This window comes from Oncorhynchus gorbuscha, linkage group LG19, assembly GCF_021184085.1.
Source record: "Oncorhynchus gorbuscha isolate QuinsamMale2020 ecotype Even-year linkage group LG19, OgorEven_v1.0, whole genome shotgun sequence".
Classification (NCBI taxonomy): Eukaryota; Metazoa; Chordata; class Actinopteri; order Salmoniformes; family Salmonidae; genus Oncorhynchus; species Oncorhynchus gorbuscha.
The window spans coordinates 20,367,289-20,389,650 of record NC_060191.1 but is presented as its reverse complement, the minus strand read 5'-3'; the positions used below and the strand labels follow the sequence as shown (position 1 = coordinate 20,389,650).

Below are 22,362 nucleotides of genomic sequence, written 5' to 3'. Positions count from 1 at the left end.
AAGGCAGAACATGTCATGAAAGATCATATTCTCATGGTCTAGAATTACGTGTTTAAGCAACATATTTAAACATGAGGATAAGTACCACTGTGTAGACTGAGAAAGCAATTCTCAGACAATTACACCTCAACTCATACAAGTTAAATTAGCCTCTGAATTCCTCCACTAGAACACAGTGAAATTATTTAACTTCATGTACAGTAGTGTCTTTGATGTAGTACTATAGTTATGCCAACCGTGCTGCCCTACAACAGGTTTCTCTTCCACCAATATTGAGCTGTCTGTCGTCTCTGCTTCTCTGCATGACTCAGTGTCCCGCCCAGTGGCTGTTTGAGCACATTGCTTCTAACTACCACTTGAAGGGCATGATTTCCTCAATTAGCCTGCTAGCGTTACTATCGCAGCTACACTGGAGCTATCAGTCTCTTCCATAGAGGCACATTCAAATCGGCATGGTGCTGAAGTGCTAAACAGAGCGCTGCTATGCTTAATAAATCCTCTTAGGGATAGGGCTGTCTACTGCCCCCGCTGGAGTAATTGCGTGCCCATGGTAAACATAATTATTTTTTGTCAAAAGTTGCTAATATATGCAAATAAAAAATATTATTGAATAGAAAACACTCTAAAGCTTTTAAAACCGTTTAAATTGTGTCTCTGTGTAAAGCAGAACTCTCAAAATATGCATTCTCCCAAACTATCTCTTCTCATCTGAAAAGTTGGGCCACCTTTGACGTCATCACAGACACCCCCCACAAACAGTTACCGCTCCCAGAACAGTCTCCACGTGTTCAGCGTGATCTCAGCTTTCAATGGGGCTTGTCATTGTGAGAATCGCCCGCTCGCGAGAGTTTGAGCACGCGGTATGCTCCCAGTCAATCAAAAACAGCTGTCACTTTTCTGTGCCCAGTGGTCAAGTCCTCTCTTTCTTCCAAGATCGATTGAACGGTGCCTGTGTTTCTGTTTGTTCTCAAAATTGCTGTACACCTTTATAACATGTTAAAGCTTGATTATGAAGTTAGTTTGACAAGTTAACTAGACATATAATATATAATTTCAACGTTTTGGTGCGCAACTACATCAATTTTGCGTAAATTTCGACCGAAATGTGGGTATTTTGAGAACCGAAAGACGTAGACTTGAAAACTAAACGCTGGTTTGGTAAATATAATCCCTTCCAGGTCGTTTGATGGAAGAACAACAAAGGTAAGGGAATATTTAATGTATTAATTTTGGGTTTCTGTCAACTCCAAGATAAAGGAGTCATTATGCTACTGTGGGAGCGCCGACTCCATATTATAGTCTAGTGAACGCAAAATGTAACGTTAAAATTAAATGTAACAATGCAATTGCATTTAGAAGAAGTGTATCTTGCTATACATATGTAAAACATGCATATTTAGTCAAAGTTTATGATGTGTATTCCTTGTTAGCTGACGTTATCTGCCGGGGCTATCGTTATTTCTCAGGACATTTGGGTAGCATTTTTTGAACGATGCATCATTGTAAACAGAGATTTATGGATATATATAGCATATTATTGAAAAAAAAAATGAATGTACTGTGTAACATGTTATATTACTGTCATCTGATGAAGATTTCAAAAGGTTAGTGAAATGATTTTTCTTTTAATCCTGCGTTTGTTGATTGCATATTTTTTCCTACTTGGCTATGCTAATGAGCTATGTCTGCGGTGGTGGTTTGACATAAATATGTGCTATGTTTTCGCTGTAAAACATTTTAGAAATCTGACTTGCTGGCTAGATAAACAACTTGTTTATCTTTCATTTGAGCTATTTTACTTGTTAATGTGTGGAGGTTAAATATTTTTAGGAATATTTCTTGCGTTCCCTGCGCCACATTCCAGCTGGGGGGGTGGGGGCGCGTGTCCAAATGGGAACTGGTGTCTCTAACAGGTTGAGAATTGTTAACTCATTCACTGCCAAATGTCACTGATACTCCAGATTTTATACTTCTGTTTTGGTTTGTAGCTACTGTATGTTCTACAGCAATAGTGGCCATGTGAGCCAACAAAAAGTGGATCGAAGAGTAGTCCCCCATATTATTTTGGCTATATCACTTCTGTGCACTCCTTAGAAACAGCTGATAATGTAAGTCAGCTGCACGGCAGCTGTGTGACTGTTGTTAGCAGCTGTAAAACAAAAAACGCAACCACGAACACCCTCATCTCAGTAGCTCTTTGTGTGCATCATACATACTTTCAAGATCATGTCCATGTAAAGACAGCTAAAAAAAAAACATTTTGTATTTCAAACATGTGGAAGAGATGACCCAGCATTTTCCCGCTAAACCACCTCGGTTTCGGTCGCAGTGATCTAGGTACACCTTTGGCAACAACTGCCGATCTTTGAAAACGTCCATCAATCTCACTCAACTCATGCAGGTTAAATTAGCACCATGAAATTATTTCACTTCATGTACAGTAGTGTCTTTGATGTAACAGTTTAAGCAACTGTGTTGCATAGTACAGGTTGCTCTTCCACTGAGATTAAGCTCAGTCTGTTGTCTTCTCTGTATGACTCAGTCCTGTCCAGTGTCTTTTAGCTTCTAACCACCACTTGAGGGGCACGACTTCCACATTTCACCTGCTAGCGCTGATATCACGGCTACACTGGAGCGATCAGTCTTTTCCATAGAGGCACATTCAAAGCAGCGTGGTGCTGACGTGTTGAACCGAGGGCTGCTACGCTAACAGAGATAGCTGTTAACTCCTTCACTGACAAATACATACAGATATGAAAGGCTGTAGAGAGATGCTGTCTAATCGCATCTAGAAATTGAAAGAACACTATTAGGTGTGCACAGATGCAGTTCATATTTTCCCCCAATCTTGATGGGATGTTCTCTTTTCTTTAGGCGTCACATCGATCAGAGCCTGAAGTCACAGCTTGTCAAACCCTTCAACGTAAGCAATTACAATTCCTCCACTCATTTGTCAACTGCTGCAAATACTTCTTTACACATTTTACTCAGTTCATTTTACTTAGATATTTAATCACATGGATAATACAAAGCCTTTGTCTGACACTTCTTAATATAGCCTACATATGAATTCCAATTTGATTAAAGATTTCACTATTTTACCTACATTTCTGTCATAATAATAAGGGTGTTTTATGGAAACATATACTGCAATGTGTATAACATAATTTTGTCTGCCACAACTTTACGTGTCAGTTGTTCGATAGCTGTGTTACGGTTGTTGGCAGTGGTTAACACCCTCATCTCAGAACTAGGCTGCTAGTTCAGAGAATACAGAACCAAAGTACCAAGACTAGTAGTACTATTACTTCTACTACTACAGAATCACAATACCAAGACTAGTAGTACTATTACTTCTACTACTACAGAATCACAATACCAAGACTACTAGTACTATTACTTCTACTACTACTACTACAGAATCACAATACCAAGACTACTAGTACTATTACTTCTACTACTACTACAGAATCACAATACCAAGACTAGTAGTACTATTACTTCTACTACTACTACTACAGAATCACAATACCAAGACTACTAGTACTATTACTTCTACTACTACTACTACAGAACCAAAGTACCAAGACTACTAGTACTATTACTTCTACTACTACTACTACTACAGAATCACAATACCAAGACTAGTAGTACTATTACTTCAACTACTACAGAACCACAACTACCAAGAGTACTACAACAGAACCAGAAGGATGGAAACAGCTACCGACTTGACTCTGGTAAGAGCCGATTACTAATAATAATTTTAGATTAAATCAATGGACATTGAATGTATCTATCACAGTCACATATATTTTTGTCCACAATTTCAGATGGAATGGTGCTAGTTGTAGATCTCACTGATATCAAAAGACGTAATCCCCTCCAATGATTGCATACAAATTGGTACATTCATCAATACTCTGAGAAGAGTATTTACTTACTAACATTTCCATCTAATGTGGGGCATATATGCTATTTTAAACTCCAGTTTCAGAACTGGACAGCAACCATCTGCCATTGGCTGCAGCAGAATACTTGTTCTGTTTGTTAAAAATAAGGGGTATAATGTTGTGTCTCAATGTTGTAGAGAGTCAGTCGGTGTTCAAAGAGCAGACTAATCTGTTCTTCAGCTGTATGACAATATTCTATTATTATTCAGCTAAATTCCAGATGCATTTGCCGACTGTGCGTACACAATACAAAGTTATCAAGGATTCACAAGGTTTGTGAATATTCTGAATACAAGTTCAAGTAAATCACCCCACATAATTCACATTCAATAAAGTTGGCACTACTTGCAGACATGATCTCTCTCTCTCTCTCTCTCTCTCTCTCTCTCTAGGACGACAGTGAAGTCGTATCTGTAGCAGCAGCTATGGACAAGGAGACAGTGGTCGTAATCCTACAAGTCACAGAGAAAGTCTCCTCTTTCACCGCCACCATCAACCCACTCTTCGACATAGTCACTGCAGTGGTGAAGTTGACATAGGACCTGGTCGCCAAAGACCTCACCCAAGACCAGGACGCCGACAAATTTGGCCACATCCACGCCAAGCTGGAAAGCATCTCCAAGATAAACCAGCAGAGTCAACTGGACGAGGTCAATGAGAAGTACAGAAAGTATGAAGAGTATATCAAGCACCAGTACACCGCCCCCAACACCATGGTGGAACAGATCGAAAATGAGTTCAGAGTTCCAGAGGGTCTATGAGAGAGACAAGCTTACCCTTTCTCTAGACACATAACACTTCCGAACAAAGAGGTTTGCTGGAGGTGTACCTAGAGGATTACAAGCAAAACCGAGACGTCATGGAGAAAAAGTGTTCCCAATTGGCTAATATCTTTCGCATGGGCCTGATGACACAAATGGCATATACAGTGGTCAGAGAGGAGGGTGAATGTTGAAGTCAGGGAGAAATGGGTCCCCAGGGTGGAGAAGATTCAGGCCAAGATGGATGAGGCGCTGGCCCAGTGTGAGGGGAACTGATCCTCATCCACTCCCAGGGTCGGGTGGCATATGAGGGCTTTAAAGGGATACTTTGGGATTTTGGTAATGAGGCCCTTTATCTACTTCACCAGAGTCAGACCATTTTTATGTCTGTGTCCAGTATAAAGGAAGTTGGAGGTAGTTATGTGAGTCAATGCTAACTAGCATTAGCGCAATGACTGGAAGTCTATGGGGTTGTAACGTTTCTCGTCTTCTTCTGACGAGGAGTATTTCAGATCGGACCAATGCACAGCGTGGGAAGTGTCCATAATATATTTTAATGAAATATCACTGGACACAGAAAACAAAAGGAACAAGAGAAATAAATGAAAACCAACACAGTCCCGTGTGGGACAAACACTGACACGGAAAAATAATCACCCACAAAACACAGATGGGAAAAGTCTACCTAAGTATGATTCTCAATTAGAGACAACGAACGACAACTGCCTCTGATTGAGAACCATAATAGGCCATGAATGTAAGATTCACCATAATGGGTATCTATTTGAACAGACATACACTCCATGCAAATCTAATAGTGCCACTGATGCAACCTAGCACTTTCAGTATCAAATAAATAAATAAACATTATTTATACTGTGGACACTATTAACAGAGCATGCTAATTATCTAAATACATTTTTTTTTGTACTTTACTGTGGGTTAATTAGTATTACTTATTATCAGCGCCTAAATTAACTATTATTTAGCATTCAATTGGAAATAGCATTAAAAAGTATTGTAAAATCTAAAACTGTAAAATCTGTAAAATGTAACTTAAAAATGTAACTGTAAAATCTTAACTTAAAATATCCAAAGTTATCTAAGAATGTATTTATGGAGGGAATCCAATCATTAATGCCACACACACACAACACTAGCATCATATATCTTCCATAATTACTCAACAACAGGGTAGCCTAGTGGTTAGTGGTGGACTAGCAACTGAAAGGTTGCAAGTTCAAATCCCTGAGCTGACAATGTACAAATCTGCCATTCTGCCCCTGAACAGGCAGTTAACCCCCTGTTCCTAGGCTGCCATTGAAACTAAGAATGTGTTCTTTAACTGACTTGCCTAGTTAAATAAAGGTTTAAAAAAAGCTTATACCCAGATATTGAAGTCAGTGGGATGAAAGTCATACTGTAACACTAAACACTTGTAGCCTGTTCAATGTAACACCAAAACTGGGCTACTATACTGTCCAAAAACACTACTGTTTCCTCTTCAACCATATTGTAAGGTGTATCAGTTTGTTTTCATGAACACACTACATTATGATGGTTGTGATTGTAAACTAACCAAGTGCAGTGACAACACTGAACTAACCACACAGCGATACAAAATGTCAAAGTAAACATTAGCTTTAAGTGCTTCCTCTCTTATGTGTTCTCTTGTATCTCAGAGAAATTAAGTATTAGAACAAATCTTTGTTTGTTTTTTTCTAAGGGTGCGTTCGTAAATTCACTCTGGCCATCTACTCCGATTTCAGAGCACTCTCGTCTGAGTGTGTCAGTGTAGAATAACTGATTAATCTACGAACACGCAACACCTGTTGAATATGACCTGTGTCAGTAAACGTCTGCAAAAAAAACATAATTAGATTGTTGCCAGCAGCACAGTTAGTCACCAACACTATAAACAACATGAAAACAGCCTAACCAGCTATTCTAGGGCGAGTAAAATGGTCAGAGTGTGTTTTTCTCCTATTTGTAGTAGCTAGCAAGCTAGTCAACTTTAGCCAGTTAGTCTGGGTACATGACTTGTGAGATCAACCCTACTCCTCGGCCAGAGCGTCCACTGTGCCCTCTAAATGCTCCGAGAGCGAAACGCTCTGAATATACAAACAGAGAATCTGACAAAGCTCTAAATATACGAATGTCCAGAGCGCACAAATTATGAACACACCCTAAATAATTACATTTCTGGGGAATTGTCTTTGCTCTGTGACCCTCTTTCTTTTCACTTATATTGTATTATTTTCATATTTTGAAGCCATATACACCAAAAGTAGCATAAGATATCAAAAATCACTAAAAGACATTATGGGGATGTTTTGTAGATGTTTTGGGGATTTTATAGATCTTAATTTGCCATAGTAGTTTTGATTTTGATCAGTATCTTCTCATAACTGACCAACAATGTCAGTTATGAGAAGATACTGTTCTCTGTCCCCTTAACTGTTCATGTTCTCTGTCCCCTTAACTGTGTCTTTGCTTAAGAAACGGTTCACAAAGTTACGTTCTCTACTTCATTTGTTCTTGTGCTCTAAAGCACTGCAGTTTGATTTGATCTCTTCTGTGCTATTAACCCCACTATTCAGATTTCCAGTGTTACTGATGCCATTTCTATGCTCACCGATCCATATCTGTGATTCATAACCCTATATTCAATGGAATGTCTATTCTGTGGTACCAGTCCCTGTCTCTCATATTGTTACAACCGAGATGTATGGCTGTTAAATAGTTATTGTGCTGCCATCCTGTTAGAAGGTAACAGATTATTTTATTACAATGGTTAAATTGGATTTTCATTGTGTTCAATGGTGTTATTTTCCCCCTAGTGGCGCTTTCTGGTACTTAGAAAGACAACGCAAACGGGAAGTTCAGAATTTGTTTTGCACGCATAGAAGCAGCTACAAACAACGCTACGGTGCAGGTCTTTCAATGTAGTTATTTCTTGTCACGCTTCAGCCTTGGAAAAATATTTGTAAGTTCGATTCAAGCATTTAGCTAATGATGATAATCTTGTTATTGATAGAGTTTCTTACATATCAATGTTGGTTGCATTTACTCACAAATTGCAATGCCTCTTCAGGAATCAATGCATACATATCATTACTTTATAATTCCATAAATGTGTGTAGGAACTGCTGATTGCCCCTTTAAGATGTATTTGTGATGTGGCCCATAAATGTATGTTTTGGTCTGTAAACAAGGTTCTCAATCTTATTTGTAAATGTCCAATAGTGATATCGAAATTGATCATTTTATCTGTGTTATTCTGGAGGGAAAACTCACACATGGCGCCCCCATAAGGGGTTAAATGTCAACTGTTATTGTAGGGCATTCAACCACTTTACTTGAGAGCAATGTGCAGCTTTTCCGTCCTGATTTTGAGCATGATTTCTGAAGACCGGCACACCTCAAGAAGCATCGACACATAGTTCAACTTTCATATTGATTCTCCCTACAGAGCGTGACAAGTCCTCTGGAGAAGGTGGTGGCCCAGAAGAAAAACGCCATCAGGGCTGTGATGGAGAGTTTTGAGGTGAGGGGCGGAGGTGTTGGCCAGCGCAGTAGGGGAGCTCTTCCCTCTCTATGAGGCAGCCGCCCCTGTCCTACGACTAGCCCTGGACAACGTGAAGAGCAAAGAGGTCTGCTATGTCAGAGAGCAGTTTCTGGCGGTGAGGAACATGCTGGAACATGCTGGATGTACTGTTCACCCAGCAGGAGGACATTGACTGTGAGATTAAGAAGGGCTGGATTCCCTTCTCGGTGGAGGAGAATATCAGGGACCAGTTCCGGAATTACATGGACATTCTGGAGGCCAAGCCACAGTTTCAGGAGGTCAAGAAGAGGCTGTTTCTGGAGCACCGGTGGGGAGATGAACCTGTATGTGCTGTATGATGCTCTGATGGGAACCAACAGCTTTGGGGAGTCCATCTTGGAGGTGGTGGACAGGTAAAGTGTTCTTAACCATGCTAAATGAGCCTTTATGCACCGGTGGAGCATGGCTTTGTTGAGTATTTTAGTTTCAGAACACTTGGCATGAATTTGAACTGTTCACTTGTGATTATGGAAAATAGGATGATTACTTTTATTGTTATTAACAACAGTTTAGTGGTTGGTTCTCCATCTGTCTCACGTATGAGGCGAGAAACAGGCGCCTACTGGAGGACTTCTGTGTGAGGATGAAGGAGCTCCTCTGCCTGGGCCTAATTGCCCCGCCGGGCCTCTGTGCCCTCACCAGGAGACCAGATGAGGAACAGGAAACCATCCATTACTGGAGCACCAAAATCAGGGAGGTGGAATCAAAGATGCTGGCATGCATCGGGGCCTGCGTAGCAGCCTTCCCCCTTCCCTGACGCCCAGCATCTTCTCCAGGAAAAAGAGGAACGCAATCTTCAGGACATGGCTCAGGAAGTACAGGAATTCCTCACCAGGAAATACGACTGGGTGAGCTGGTCGGTCCGACTGGTCAACCACTCTGGCAGCAGCTATTGGAACTGGCGTGCCAGGGACCACTTCCAACACATGGCCGGTCAGAACTTGTTTGAGGGGCTGGTGAATGATACCTTACCTGGTGGTTTCCTACAGCACCGGTCCCCAACCGGTGCCACGCGACTGCATCCGACAACTGATGGAGGGGCCAGAGAAGAAGGGCGGTGCCCGGGCCATGATGAAGGTCCTGGAGAAGCAGATGGTGAGGTTCGTGGTGCATGCTGTCAGTAACCACAAAGAGAGTTAGGCCAACTGGAGGACTGCCACTACTGGGAGAGGCACAAGAATGTGGCGCTGTGTGTACACTCATAGTGACGCTGATAGAGGTGCAACAAGTCAGACAAATAGGGATCATTATGTTATCAACCTGAGGAGTTATTCTAAATTCTGAATTGACCACCTTAAAGAGGATGTGTGGGGAATTATGGTAAATGGTGATGAGGTTTTGTGAATACACCATGCAGTTTGTCCTAGCTATTATGTAATACTATGCATGGTGTATAGCAAGAAACTTTGGTTGCAATTAGATTCACTGTATTGAAATCTGAATGTATTGCTAATTTGAGGCAGTGTTACATAGCCCAGTGTTTGCAGAGTATTTCATTAACTGTATATGCATTTTATTATCAGTGACTAACTCCTACCATAGCTTATGCCCAGATGTTACTCAATACTCTCTCATAGTTCAATAGCTTAACTCAATGGATCGTGGATTTGAAGTGATGTTGAATTGACTAATCTTTCTAATTCGTACCAATTCAGTCATAATAAAAACATAATCTAAATTATGCTTTGTGACAATAAATGGCAAGACATCAGCTGTTATTGGATGTACATATGAGTGTGTCTTGCCTGTCGTGTTTATACACGTTGATGTCTATTGCCAGTAAAGCAAGCTAGTGCACCTGCACTCACCGAGGCCTCTACTAATTGAATTGATATTTGCACATAAGTCAGCAATTCCTGTCCACAGCTTTGGTTTTATAGTCTATTAATGACCGTTGGCTGCGCTAATATGCTGAAGATGAGCTCCAAAGTACTTGGATCAGCATGATGGAATCACTCATTAGCCGTGTTGGAGGTGGAGAGCGGTGGAGACGGCCAGCAGTTCCGGGTCGGTGGAGTAGCTACAGGGTTCTGCCAGGGCTTTAGCCTCAGTGCTACGCTATCGTTAATCAAGCCTGTCAAAATTCATTGAGTACAGTCTGTAATATACAGTGCAGTAGGAAATATATCTATTTTAATCATCCCATTATCTTCCATGCAGCCTCTCTTAATGTGTCTATGGGATGTGTGAGGAAAACAGGGGTTAGGATCTTTCTTGTTGTTTAGTAGGGTGGCTTTATGGGGTAACATTGCTACTCTCTGAAGGTTGAGTTCCATAGTCAAGGGTATGAGTTCCATAAGAAGGGTCTCATTGATCATACATTTACCACCATTGAAAAACAGGTGGTGTTGAAAAGAGATCAAAAGCTGCGGACCGATGGGTGTATCAAATAGTCACCATGAAAGAGCACTTCTCTTCAAACACACCACAAACCTGTCCTGCAGGCTACTGGTGAAATGCAATGCAAAAAAGTTTAATTCCATTACCAACTTTTCCTCAGGGAAGTTGGGGTAAACATGGCATCCCTGGATGTAATTGTGCTCTTCATGCAGCCTAGCATAGCTTGCTATAATATATACAGTGCCTTCGGAAAGTATTCAGACCCCTTGACTTTTTTCACATTTTGTTACGTTATTACAGCCTTATTCTAAAATGGATTAAATAAAAAAAAATCCTCAGCAATCTACTCAAAATACCCCATAATGACACAGTGGAAGTTTTTTAGAAATACTTTCTTTACATAAGTATTCAGACACTTTACTACTGGACTCGAAATTGAGCTCAGGTGCATCCTGTTTCCATTGATCATCCTTGAGTTGTTTCTACAACTTGAATTCAATTGATTGGACATGATTTTGAAAGGCATATATATATATATATATATATATATATATATATATATATATAAAGGTCCCATAGACTCTCAGTTACAGGTTTTGCATGGTGATTCTCCACAATCTACAGCTGTGTCAAAGTAGTTAGCGATTACAATTTGAGGCTATTTAACATATATTGTGCATGACTATGTTTGACTTTTAATACCAGAGCAAACACCAAGCCACGAGTTCACGGAATTGTCCGTAGAGTTCCGGGACAGGATTGTGCCGGGGCACAGATCTGGGGAAGGGTACCAAAACATTTATGCAGCATTTAAGGTCCCCAAGAATACAGTGGCCTCCATCATTCTTAAATGGATGAAGTTTGGAACCACCAAGACTCTTGCTAGAGCTTTACGTCTGGCCAAACTGAGCAATCGGGGGGGAAGGGCCTTGGTCAGGGAGGTGACCAAGAACCAGATGGTCACACTGACAGAGCTCATGAGTTCCTCTGTGGAGATGGGAGAACCTTCCAGAAGGACAACCATCTCTGCAGCACTCCACCAATCAGGCTTTTATGGTATAGTGGCCAGACGGAAGCCACTCCTCAGTAAAAGGCAGATGACAGTCCACTTTGAGTTTGCCAAAAGGCACCTAAAGACTCTCAGACCTTGAGATAATATTTGATCTGGTCTGATGAAACTTAGATTGGACTCTTTGGCCTGAAATTGTGTTTGTAAATGTGATATTTCACTGTTTTTGTTTTGTCACTGTGGGGTATTGTGTGTAGATTGATGAGGAAAACAAACAATTGAATCCATTTTATAATAAGGCTGTAACGTAACAAAATGTGGAAAAAATCAAGAGGTCTGAATACTTTCCGAAGGCAAGTATTGAAATAATTGCAACTTCTCAATTCATAGGTTATTTGAGTTTGTGTTTTTTTGTTGATGTTTTTTATACAGAATTGGAGCCATGTTATTACTGTCCAGGGTATGTTTATCTCTACTGTAGGTTGGTGGTTAGTTCAGCTGTTATTGCAGAAAACCATACAGCTTACGCACATGGTACCTCTTGTTTTCATTCGTGCTTCTGTGTGCTTTCCTGGGTAACATCCATTGATCCATGGAGCTCTACTACTGCATAAAGAGCTTTCCCTTTGAAAGCACGTGAATTCCAACTGCCACTATGGAACGACAAAAGCTTCTGTTTGCTAGGCTGCTCTATTGAGGGAATCTGCGTTGTGGTGAAGGAGCCAAGGTTACCTTGTTCATCTGTTTAAAAATATTCTCTGGATTTCTCCATCATGAATGAGAAGTGCTACTCTGACGACAGAGGGCGCTATCAACAAACAGATCAACAGTCTTCTCTAAGACTCTCAGTTACAGGTTTTGCATGGTGATTCTCCACAATCTACAGCTGTGTCAAAGTAGTTAGCGATTACAATTTGAGGCTATTTAACATATATTGTGCATGACTATGTTTGACTTTTAATACCAGATTATTTGCAATATGTGGTAAAATGTTGAACCTTACCAAACCTGAAAATGCTTGATTTTTATTTTCACTTTCATAAAGAATTAGAAGATTCACATAATTCAACAGGACCACACGTAGCTGATGTAAGCAGTGGCACTATTGAAAATCAGAGTATTGATCCCTGTCTTCCATCTCCAAATTTCCCCTAGATACGGATGAAATAGAAAATAAGTGACGGCTGACATTTCCATTGGAATCTATGCCTATATACTTCCACTCTGTGACAATCAGCATTGAGTAGACAGGAAACAAAGTCCATCATGTTGTTTCCACAGAATGCCTGAACCCCCAAATGTTAGGAGACATTAACGAACAATCAGCAACAGGTTTGTTAGACTTAATATTTTAACCTGCTTAGACATTCTAATAAACTCTATCTAGTAGGTCCAAATGCCAGTTTAGAGATCGCAGCCAATATCAATATTTCATAAACAAATGAGTGATTTGATGGAGGGCAGCATCAGAGTGGCCCTGTAGGGTCTGGATCAATGGCAGAATGGCTCTGCCTGGCTGTCTCTGCCAATCCCAGCCCAGGTTAATGTTATTACCCATCGGTGTGGACCATCGACCAGCCCGCTGCTCTTTAAGTGGGCTAGTCTGATAAAAATCATTAAAACATTTGTTCAGTGACACACAGCAGCAGGTCCAGCCCAGCACTCAGGATCGTCTCTCTAAAACATCTCTCTCCTGGCTGAAGGATCTGCATTTAGAGGTTGGGGCTGAAGTCTTGTGAGTGTTCAGCTACGCAGCTTCTCTAGGACTAGTGGTATATGGGACACTATGAAATAGTGAATTGACTGTCTGTAGAACTCATCTTTATGGTGAAATACCATAGAGAAAGTGCATCCAGTGAATACAAAACATTTGTTTTCACCATGTGCACTGCCTCAAACAGTTCCCTCATGTTGGGCAACACTTCCGGTCTCTCCTCGAGCCCTCAATGCTCTCCCCTCAAGGCCCCCCTCGAGGCCCCATAGCAGCCAAGAATCTCAGCAGATTTGTGTGTTCGCTGTTATGCAGGTGAATATGGCGAAAACAGAGTCTTTAATCCAGTAAAGTAAAAATACAATCATAAAGACTTCCCCAGACAAATTCTTGAACTGCAGGTCTGCCTCATAGCAGACTCAGTTCACCACGCAGCATCTACATCACAATAGTTACCGGGCAGAAGCGGAAAACAAGGGAATCTAGGGAACAGGTGTGGGAAGACAGAATTTGTCAAAATGACAAGACAAAATAAGACAAAACATGACATCGCTGTCTCTATATGCTCTCTCTCTCTCTCTCTCTCAATTCAATTCAAGGGCTTTATTGGCATTGGAAACATATGTTAACATTTAGTAAACAAAAAAAGTGAAATAAACAATACAAATGAACAGTAAACATTACACTCACAGACGTTCCAAAAGAATAAACACATTTCAAATGTCATATAATGTCTAATAATACAGTGTTGTGACGATGTTCAAATAGTTAAAGTTCAAAAGAGAAAATAAGTGAACATAAATATGGGTTGTATTTACAATGGTGTTTGTTCTTCCCTGGTTGGTTCTTGTGGCAACAGGTCACAAATCTTGCTGCTGTGATGGCACACTGTGGTATTTCACCCAGTAGATTTGGGAGTTTATCAAAATTGGGTTTGTTTTCAAATTATTTTTTGATCTGTGTAATCCAAGGGAAATATGTGTCTCTAATATGGTCATACATTTGGCAGGAGGTTAGGAAGTGCTCAGTTTCCACCTCATTTTGTGTGCTCTCTCTCTCTCTCTCTCTCTCTCTCTCTCTCTCTCTCTCTCTCTCTCTCTCTCTCTCTCTCTCTCTCTCTCTCTCTCTCTCTCTCTCTCTCTCTCTCTCTCTCTCTCTCTCTCTCTATTCAATTGGCTTTATTGTAAACACATGTTTACATTGCCAAAGCAAGTTAAATAGAACAATTAACATTACACTCACAAAAGTTCTCTCTTTCTCTCTCTCTAGGAGATAAGAGCCAGAACTTCTTGTTTTCTCTCCTCCCCCACACTTACCCTCCTCCCCAAACTACACACAGAGTAGTTCCACTTTTGTACTAAGAGGCCTTCCCCCCGGGGAGTATAGGGAGTGTGAGAGAAAGCATGAGAGAGAGGAAATGGAGGAAGGGAAATCAGGAAACCACACAGCAGCGATCTATGATCATCAACACACGGGAAGTAATAGTTTTGAATCTACATAGAATCCCCATCTAAACAATCCACGTCATAACTGGCTGTGTGGCTTCCTAATTAGACGGTAGACTTTCAGGAAAATTGTCACATGTACAGTAGCGAACCAGCTTCAACCTCAGTCTGGGTGGTTCCCTGTAGCAGGACTATAAATAGTCCCGCGGGCTTCCTTTTATTTGTCTGTCCATAAAACCATTAGCGAATTAAAGTTGTAATCTGTATATTGATATGTGCTCTCTCGGTTCGCTCTCTCTGTTCTCTCTTTTTCTCTTTTTTCTCACTTTAGCTATCTCTCTCTCTCCCTCTCTCTCTCTCTCTCTCTCTCTATTGACTCTCACTCACCCCACTCACACTCACCTCTCAGTCTCTTACATGCTGTATGTACAACCAGTCACTCCAGAACTTTAGCAGTTATACAATACAATACAGATCCGGCAAATTGTTTCAGTTTCTTACCTTGTCCTTTGAGAATGATATCATTGCAAGTTCCACCTTTGCAACTTGTATGGTGTAAGATTGTCTGTCTGTAAAACAAATTAACATTCTGGAACACAACACTGGTACAAGTAACAATTTCCGGCGCCGACTGAGATGGCCGCCTCGCTTCGCGTTCCTAGGAAACTATGCAGTTTTTTGTTTTTTTACGTGTTATTTCTTACATTAGTACCCCAGGTCATCTTAGGTTTCATTACATACAGTCGAGAAGAACTACTGAATATAAGATCAGCGTCAACTCACCATCAGTACGACCAAGAATATGTTTTCCGCGACGCGGATCCTGTGTTCTGCCTTACAAACAGGACAACGGAATGGATCGCATGCAGCGACCCAAGGAAACGACTCCGAAAAAGAGGGAAACGCGGCGGTGTTCTGGTCAGACTCCGAAAAAGGGCACATCGCGCACCACTTCCCAGTATTCTTCTTGCCAATGTCCAGTCTCTCGACAACAAGGTTGATGAAATCCGAGCAAGGGTGGCATTCCAGAGGGACATCAGAGACTGCAACGTTCTTTGCTTTACGGAGACATGGCTTACTGGGAAAACGCTATCCAGGGCGGTGCAGCCAACGGGTTTCTCCACGCATCGCGCCGACAGAAACAAACATCTCTCTGGTAAGAAGAGTGGCGGGGGCGTATGCCTCATGACTAACGGGACATGGTGTGATGAAGGAAACATACAGGAACTCAGATCCTTCTGTTCACCTGATTTAGAATTTTCCTCACAATCAAATGTAGACCGCATTATCTTCCAAGAGAATTCTCTTCGATTATAATCACAGCCGTATATATCCCCCCAAGCAGACACATCGATGGCTCTGAACGAACTTTATTTAACTCTTTGCAAACTGGAAAACATTTATCCGGAGGCTGCATTCATTGTAGCTGGGGATTTTAACAAAGCCAATCTGAAAACAAGACTCCCTAAATTTTATCAGCATATCGATTGCGCAACCAGGGGTGGTAAAACCTTGGATCATTGTTACTCTAACTTCCGCGACGCATATAAGGCCCTGCCCCGCCCCCTTTCGGGAAAGCTGACCACGACTCCATTTTGCTGATCCCTGCCTACAGGCAGAAATTAAAACAAGAGGCTCCCACGCTGAGGTCTGTCCAACGCTGGTCAGACCAAGCTGACTCTACACTCCAAGACTGCTTCCATCACGTGGACTGGGACATGTTTCGTATTGCGTCAGATGGGAATATTGACGAATACGCTGATTCGGTGTGCGAGTTCATTAGAACGTGCGTCGAAGATGTCGTTCCCATAGCAACGATAAAAACATTCCCTAACCAGAAACCGTGGATTGATGGCAGCATTCGCGTGAAACTGAAAGCGCGAACCACTGCTTTTAATCAGGGCAAGGTGTCTGGCAACATGACTGAATACAAACAGTGCAGCTATTCCCTCCGTAAGGCTATTAAACAAGCTAAGCGTCAGTACAGAGACAAAGTGGAATCTCAATTCAATGGCTCAGACACAAGAGGCATGTGGCAGGGTCTACAGTCAATCACGGACTACAAGATGAAATCCAGCCCAGTCACGGACCAGGATGTCTTGCTCCCAGGCAGACTAAATAACTTTTTTGCCCGCTTTGAGGACAATACAGTGCCACTGACACGGCCTGCAACGGAAACATGCGGTCTCTCCTTCACTGCAGCCGAGGTGAGTAAGACATTTAAACGTGTTAGCAAGGCTGCAGGCCCAGACGGCATCCCCAGCCGCGCCCTCAGAGCATGCGCAGACCAGCTGGCCGGTGTGTTTACGGACATATTCAATCAATCCCTATACCAGTCTGCTGTTCCCACATGCTTCAAGAGGGCCACCATTGTTCCTGTTCCCAAGAAAGCTAAGGTAACTGAGCTAAACGACTACCGCCCCGTAGCACTCACTTCCGTCATCATGAAGTGCTTTGAGAGACTAGTCAAGGACCATATCACCTCCACCCTACCTGACACCCTAGACCCACTCCAATTTGCTTACCGCCCAAATAGGTCCACAGACGATGCAATCTCAACCACACTGCACACTGCCCTAACCCACCTGGACAAGAGGAATACCTATGTGAGAATGCTGTTCATCGACTACAGCTCGGCATTCAACACCATAGTACCCTCCAAGCTCGTCATCAAGCTCGAGACCCTGGGTCTCGACCCCGCCCCTGTGCAACTGGGTACTGGACTTCCTGACGGGCCGCCCCCAGGTGGTGAGGGTAGGCAACAACATCTCCTCCCCGCTGATCCTCAACACGGGGGCCCCACAAGGGTGCGTTCTGAGCCCTCTCCTGTACTCCCTGTTCACCCACGACTGCGTGGCCACGCACGCTCCAACTCAATCATCAAGTTTGCGGACGACACAACAGTGGTAGGCTTGATTACCAACAACGACGAGACGGCCTACAGGGAGGAGGTGAGGGCCCTCGGAGTGTGGTGTCAGGAAAATAACCTCACACTCAACGTCAACAAAACTAAGGAGATGATTGTGGACTTCAGGAAACAGCAGAGGGAACACCCCCCCCTATCCACATCGATGGAACAGTAGTGGAGAGGGTAGCTAGTTTTAAGTTCCTCGGCATACACATCACAGACAAACTGAATTGGTCCACTCACACTGACAGCGTCGTGAAGAAGGTGTGGTCCTTCTGTAGCTCAGTTGGTAGAGCATGGTAGTGGGTTCGATTCCCGGGACCACCCATACGTAGAATGTATGCACACATGACTGTAAGTCGCTTTGGATAAAAGCGTCTGCTAAATGGTATATAAAAAGGCGCAGCAGCGCCTATTCAACCTCAGGAGGCTGAAGAAATTTGGCTTGTCACCAAAAGCACTCACAAACTTCTACAGATGCACAATCGAGAGCATCCTGGCGGGCTGTATCACCGCATGGTACGGCAACTGCTCCGCCCTCAACCGTAAGGCTCTCCAGAGGGTAGTGAGGACTGCACAACGCATCACCGGGGGGCAAACTACCTGCCCTCCAGGACACCTACACCACCCGTTGTTACAGGAAGGCCATAAAGATCATCAAGGACATCAACCACCCGAACCACTGCCTGTTCACCCCGCTATCATCCAGAAGGCGAGGTCAGTACAGGTGCATCAAAGCTGGGACCGAGAGACTGAAAAACAGCTTCTATCTCAAGGCCATCAGACTGTTAAACAGCCACCACTAACACTGAGTGGCTGCTGCCAACACACTGTCATTGACACTGACCCAACTCCAGCCATTTTAATAATGGGAATTGATGGGAAATGATGTAAATATATCACTAGCCACTTTAAACAATGCTACCTTATATAATGTTACTTACCCTACATTATTAATCTCATATGCATATGTATATACTGTACTCATCATCGACTGCATCCTTATGTAACACATGTATCACTAGCCACTTTAACTATGCCACTTTGTTTACTTTGTCTACACACTCATCTCATATGTATATACTGTACTCGATACCATCTACTGTATGCTGCTCTGTACCATCACTCATTCATATATCCTTATGTACATGTTCCTTATCCCCTTACACTGTGTATAAGACAGTAGTTTTGGAATTGTTAGTTAGATTACTTGTTGGTTATCACTGCATTGTCGGAACTAGAAGCACAAGCATTTCGCTACACTCGCATTAACATCTGCTAACCATGTGTATGTGACAAATAAAATTTGATTTGATTTGATTTAGTATAACTGTATCTAACTATAATGTTGTTGACCCCATTATCAGTTCTCTCCTATCACAGTCTATTAAACTCTTAAAGTCATGATTGGCATCATGGTGAAATCCCTGAGTGTTTTGCTTCCTCTCCAGCAACTGAGTTAGGATGGACGCCTGTATCTTTGTAGTGACTGTATGTATTGATACACCATCCAAAATGTAATTAATAACTTCACCATGCTCAAATGGATATTCGATGTTGCTTTTTTTACCATCTATCAATAGGTGCCCTTCTTTGCGAGGCATTGGAAAACCTCCCTGGTTTTTACGGTTGAATCTGTATTTGAAATTTACTGCTCGTCTGAGGGACCTTATAGATAATTGTATGTGTAGGGTACAGAGTCCATTGTGTGACTTGTTAAGCAAATTTTTACTCCTGAAGTTATTTAGGCTTGCCATAAATGAGTGGTTGAATACTTATTGACTCAAGACATTTCAGCTTTTTAATTTTGTATTAATTAGTTTAAAAAAATCTGAAAATATAATTTCACTTTGAGATTATGTTTAGGCCAGTGACTAAAAAAATCCAAATTTAATCCATTTTAAATTCAGGCTGTGACACAACAAAATGTGGACAACGTCAAGGGGTGTGAATACTTCCTGAAGGTAATGTATGTTGATGACACAGTTGATGCAGCTACAGTACCTGGCTGCGGCCCAACCTTGGAGCCTCCGGCTGTATCTCACATCTCATAGCACCCGCTATGCCTGAGAAGCACTTTCATGTCTGTTGCTCAACCATTTTTCCAACGGACTGTCATTCCAACCCACATTTGTTTTCCCATGGGAGTTGCTCAAATCCGGGATGACGGGAGCTAAATCCTCTCTTAAAAGTAACAACTTTTTGTTTGCATAGCAATCCCTCATTCCAAGTAACACAACTGTGGTCATGCGGAATAAAGGATGGTTTCTTTTTATATAAACAGCAAATGGTTTTGACCTGTAACAGTATTTTCATGTGTTTGTCAAAGGCTGATAAGTCATAGTAAATGACTGTATAATCTTTCTAAACTGCCTGCAAATGAAATACCAGTGAAGTCAGGGGCAACAATAATCCACAAACTAGACTATTGTGTCAATCAGGGGGTAGTGTGAAATCCACACACCTCTCATCATGACGTCAAAGAATCTTCCAGTTTTCCCTCACCCAACCATATTCAGTACAAACTATTTATAGAACAAGTACATCATGTCTATCCACATTATGCAAAAGAAAAAGTGTATATTTATTGCCCAAACAACCACCCTGCATCAATTTTACCCCCTCTCCTGCAAAGTGGTACATTCTCTCTTGGATGAGACACTGGGGGGCTTTCCAGTGGACTAACGTGACATCTTGTGGCAAAGAGGAAACACTAGAGCTAGAGGCCAAGGTCAGAAAGATCAAGTAAAGTCAATAGCATTGAGGTAATCTATTTCCACAGCCATTCAACATGATAAGACACAAGCGTCTTTGATAACCGTTCATTTAAGGAAATATACTGTACATGCTAATCAAGTCCACACACTGCTCAATATTAGGAAGGTGTTCCAAATGTTTGTTATACTCAGTGTATGTAGCCTATTGTCTATTTTTTGTTGAACCCTGGGTTGAATTGAAACAATAGCTGTTGATGACTTCGCAAATGCAATATAGGCCTAAATATTGATGATATATGACTTAGAAAGTATGGTTACATTTCATTTGCTCTGTTAAACCTACCCTTTGAAATGACTCTGATAGCAACAGGGAATCCATTTAGTTATTAAGAGATCTCTCAATAATCATTCACACGGATAACACATTGGTAATAGTCAGTGACAAACATAAGCAGGACTTGGTTATAATCATGGATTGGGAGACCAAATGAATATCTGTAAGTAGATCAATTCTCCAGTAGCTGCTGACCAGTTTATTGTGTTTTTTTCTCTGATAGCGGATACAGTAAGGTACAAATTCAACATATTTGTCACCTGTACACACCTGTACATGACATACGTGACCTAATAACTAAGCAGTATACCATGCCATGAAGTGATATTATATTGTGGTATCACATTTTATGCTCATATTAGCACTCCCATATGTTGATGATACAGACATATGATGTTGATGCACCTACAGTACCTGGCTGTGACCCAACCTTGGAGCCTCCGGCTGTATCTCACGTCTCATAGCACCCGCTATGCCTGAGAAGCACTTTCATTTTTGTTGCTCAACCCTTTTTCCAGTAAACTGTCATTCCAACCCACATTTGTTTTCCCATGGGAGTTGCTCAAATCCAGGAATGACGGGTGCTAAGTCCTCTCTTAACATGAACCAATTATAGACCTATCCCCATTATGCAAAAATATGTATATTTATTGCCCAAACACAGCCTTCCATTATCTTTACCCCCACTTCTTCTATAAGCTTTTGTCGTGGAAATTCTTACATAGGGGCACTCTTAATGAATCATTGTTTATTGTCAGAGCGCTGGAGAGGTTCCAACCAACTCAATGAACCATAGTAAACATGTCAATCAGGAGCTCTGCCTGGGCAGTCCCAGCAGTTGTCTTATATACGGCTATACACAGACAAGTTATATTTGCATAATTTAACATAATTAATTCATCATTACCGATTTGTTTCATCCATGTGACAGAACAATACTGGTTCATTACATGTGACAGACCAATACCTCACGAGGCTTCTTTCTCTCTAAGCTGAGACCTTGAAACTGAGATTTCTTGTTCGTTCTCAAAACAAGATCTGGGCGTACTGCCAAATTGCAGCTACTAATAGTGAGGATTTGTACAATCAGCCTCTTGCATGAACACAGAAATGTGTTATTTAGAACAGCACATGAATAGAACACAGAAATAGAACAAATATTAACATTTCCCTTACACTTTCATTTGAAGAAATATACTGTACATCCTAATCAAGTCTGGAATTATTAGGGATAGCAGCATAAGCATTTGGACATGTGCCTCTGTGCCTCACCATCAATCATGAGATTCTGTTGAGATTTTAGTTATAAACCTAAACCGACTAAACCGGCATACAAGGATCATAAAAGAGAAGACAAAGGGGTTCAAAGTGTGCCATAATATCTGCAGATTCACTATGCACATAAAATAATAAGAGAAACAATGCTTATTCAACCTGTTTATTAACATTAAAGTTGTTGAACAGGACTATTAAGCTGTTATGGCTATTAGCTGAGTAAAACCAGACAAAACGTCAGCTAAAAATATATTGACCTATCTGGCAAACCTTGTTCACCTAGTTGTCATTATTTTAATGAC

At 41.6% G+C, this 22,362-nt stretch overlaps 2 pseudogenes; both read left to right on the top strand.

Moving 5' to 3' along the window:
• The first annotated feature begins 4,378 nt into the window (after nt 1–4,378).
• LOC124006041 lies at nt 4,379–4,990 on the top strand (annotated as a pseudogene).
• A 475-nt stretch (nt 4,991–5,465) lies between these two features.
• Nucleotides 5,466–9,526, top strand: LOC124006040 (annotated as a pseudogene).
• Nucleotides 9,527–22,362: the final 12,836 nt, after the last annotated feature.